The sequence below is a fragment of the Octodon degus genome, unplaced genomic scaffold (genome assembly GCF_000260255.1).
Source record: "Octodon degus isolate 3935 unplaced genomic scaffold, OctDeg1.0 scaffold00068, whole genome shotgun sequence".
Taxonomy (NCBI): Eukaryota; Metazoa; Chordata; class Mammalia; order Rodentia; family Octodontidae; genus Octodon; species Octodon degus.
In genome coordinates, this window is record NW_004524644.1 from 9,402,239 (window position 1) to 9,406,088 (window position 3,850).

Sequence of the window (3,850 nt, forward strand, 5' to 3'; positions counted from 1 at the left end):
TATTTCTTTTATTTTACAGTAGAAAATGTAATCTTTCAGATGGCCTGTGTAAGATTAATATTTTTATTTAGTTTATTGGTAAAATTTATATATATATATGATGTTTTTATATCTCATTTTCATTATCTAGATTGTAATTAATATTCATATTTATGAATTAACAAATTAGGGTTTTATGAGGACTGTAAGCCTACTGAAAGAGTATTTGGAATTACATATGTTCAGAAGCTCATAAAACCCCCTTCAGAAGTCAGTGCACAGAATTTAGTAATTTTTAAAATTTTTGCCTTAAAAATGAAATTTAAGTCAGGTTCGGTAGAGCGTGACTGTTACTGCAGCATACAGAAGGCTAAGACTTGTCACGAGTTTGAGACCAGCTTGGCTGGGCTACACAATGAGTTCAGACCAATCTGAACTGCATAGTAAGAATCTGTCTCGAAGAAAAAAAGGAAAAGTAAAAGAAAAATCCTCCAAAACCAAAAAAAAAAAACCCTAAATTTAGATCCCTGCTTTGAAGTGTTGCAAGTCAGTGCTGGACATCTAAACTCTCAAAAAGTTGACTTCAATATAATAAAATTTGCATGTTATTTATTTATTTATTTATGTATTTGCAGGAATCTAATTCAGGACCTTGTACTTGCCAGACAGGTGCTCTGCCACTGGGTTTTATTCCAGGCCATGCATGTTTTTTATAAACCACTTATAAATGTATATACATATATAGATAGGTTATTAAGCCATACAAAATAAAAACAAATTTCAAATAATTGAAATAAAACATGTTTTAAATTTACAAAATATAAAATTTGAGCCTATGACTTGTCATTAAAAGTGTAATATTACCATATGTTTATAAAATGAAAATATACTACTGAATAGACTAAGAGTCAAGGAAGGTACGTATTATCACAAGCAGTAATCCAGTGTTTATAGCATTTTAAATTTTGATATGATAAAATCATTAGGATACAGATACAACACTATGCAAAAGAAAAGGAATGTTTAGGTAAATACTGGAAAATAAAATGATCAGACTAAATTAACTAATTGCTTCAGTGTCTAAAAGCGGTTACCATGTCCATTTTCACAGCACTCAGCCAGGATGCCAGAGTAGACCCAGACCCAGTACCAGTCCACAGAGGAAGAGGAGATGGAGACCTTCGCCTTCCAGGCAGAAATTGCACAGTTGATGTCCCTGATCATCAACACCTTTTACTTAAACAAAGAGACCTTCCTGAGGGAGTTGATTTCCAATTCATCTGATGCTTTGGACAAAATCAGGTATGAAAGCCTGACAGATCCCAATAAGCTTCACTCCAGCAAGGAGCTGCACATTAACCTCATTCTGAACAAGCAAGACCGCACACTCACAGTCATGAATACTGGGATTGGAATGACCAAGGCTGACCTGATCGACAACCTTGGAACCATAGCCGAGTCAGGGACCAAGGCCTTCAATGAGGCTTTGCAGGTAGGCACAGGCATCTCCATGATTTGCCAATTTGATGTGGGTTTCTTCTCTGCCTACCTGGTTGCTGAGAAAGTGACTGTGATCACTAAGCATAACGATGATGAGCAGTATGCCTGGGAGTCCTCAGCAGGAGGGTCCTTCACTGAGAGGACAGACACGGGTGAACCTATGGGCAGAGGAACAAAGGTTATCTTATGTCTGAAAGAAGACCAAATGGAGTACTTGGAAGAAAGAATAGAAGAGATTGTGAAGAAGCATTTACAGTTCATTGGTTATCCCATTACTTTTTCTGTAGAGAAGGAACAAGATAAAGAAGTGAGTGAAGATGAAGCTGAAGAAAAAGAGGACAGAGAGGAAGACAAAGTAAAAGAAGAAAAGGAGTCTGATGACAAGCCTGAAATAGAAGATGTTGGTTCTGATGAAGAGGAAGAAAAGAAGGATGGTGACAAGAAGAAGAAGAAAATTAAGGAGAAGTATATCGACAAAGAAGAACTGAACAAAACAAATCCCACCTGGACCAGAAACCCTGACAATAATGCTACTGAGGAGTATGGGGAGTTCTACAAAGTCTTGCCAATAACTGGGAGGATCCCCTGACAGTGAAGTATGTCTCTGTTGAAGGACAGTAGGAATTCAGGGCTCTTCATTTTGTCTCACAATGAGCTTCTTTTAACCTATTTGAAAACAGAAAGAAGAAGAACAACAAGTTGCATGTTCACAGAGTTTTTCATCATGGATAACTGTGAGGAGCTGATCCCTGAGTACCTGAATTGCATCAGAGGGGTGGTGGACTCTGAGGATCTCCCTCTAAATATTTCTTGAGAAATGTTACAATGGAGAGAAAGTTTGAGTCATTGGAAAGAATTTGGCAAAAAAGTGCTTAGAATTGTTCACTCAACTGACAGAGAATAAGGAGAACTATAAGAAGTTCTATGAGCAGTTTTCTAAGAACATAAATCTTGGGATACATGAAGACTCTCATAATCAGAAGCTTTCAGAACTGCTATGCTACTACACATCTGCTTTTGGGGATGAGATGGTTTCTCTCAAGGACTATTGCACCAGGATGAAGGAGAACCAGAGCACATCTATTACATCACAGGCGAAACCAAGGACAAGGTAGCTAACTCAGCCTTTGTGGAACAGCTCCAGAAGCATGGCTTAGAAGTGATCTACATGATCAGTCCCAGTGATGAGTACTGTGATCAGCAGCTGAAGGAATCTGAGGGGAAAACTTTAGTGTCACTTACAAAAGAGGGCTTGGAACTTCCAGAAGATGAATAGAAAAAAAAAGAAAGAAGAAGAAGAGAAAAAGACAAAGTGAAAACCTGTGCAAATCATGAAAGACATACTGGAGAAAAAGGTAGAAAAGGTGGTTGCGTCAAACCAATTAGTGACGTTCCCCATGCTGTATTGTCACAAGCACATATAGCTAGATGGTGAACATGGAAAGAATCATGAAGGCCCAAGCCCTAAGAGACGACTCCATGATGGGTTACATGGCGGCAAAGAAGCACCTGGAGATAAGCCCTGACCACTCCATTATCGAGACCTTGAGGCAAAAGCCTGAGGTAAAAAAGAACGACAAGTCTCTGGAGGATCTGGTCATCTTGCTGCACGAAACTGCACTGCTGTCCTCTGGCTTCAGCCTGGAAGACCAGCAGAGACACGCGAACAGGATTAACAGGATGATCAAGCTGAGTCTAGGCACTGATGAGGACGAACCATTACCGAATGCCCACCGCCGACGACACGGCTGCTACTGTCAATGAGGAGATGCTAGCCCTTGAAGGAGATGACAGCACGTGGCTCAAGGAAGACATAGACCGAGTTCAGCCCAAAGAACTACTAATGCAAGTGCAGTGCTTTACCCTTCCTTCCCTCTGATAATATATATTTTTGTGGATTTTTTTTTGTTAAGTCTGTATGGCATGATAACTACTTTTAAGGGGAAGATAAGATTTCTTTCTACTTCTAAGTAATACTGTGATATTTTAAGCACTAAAGCAGAGTTAGCAGTGCTTTCTCTAGTTTCACTTTGCTTTATTTTAACAGCTTGAGATATTTGTGGTAAGATGTAACTTAACTGTTTACTTTGCGACGTCTGAAGTCCTTAGTTACCGAGCCAGCTTCCTTAATAGACCAAATCTTGTGTCTCTGAAGTGTTGAGATTACCTGATGTTTAAAGGAGTGTTTGTTAAGATAGCTTGAGTTTTCTTATAGGATCTTTTTTAAACTTTCCCCAGTAGTTTCAAATCTGCATGTCCTGGGCTTTTAGAAGTACATTATACTGAATACTTGATGGCAGGAGCTGTTTGGGCTTGTTTTCCAAAGAAAAGTACTATTTCAAGGGAGAAACAACCTCCTAGGGATACAGCA

The 3,850-nt window shown here is 38.9% G+C and overlaps 1 pseudogene; it reads left to right on the plus strand.

The window, feature by feature from the left end:
- The first annotated feature begins 1,102 nt into the window (after positions 1 to 1,102).
- Positions 1,103 to 3,358, plus strand: LOC101593330 (annotated as a pseudogene).
- The last annotated feature ends 492 nt before the right edge of the window (positions 3,359 to 3,850 follow it).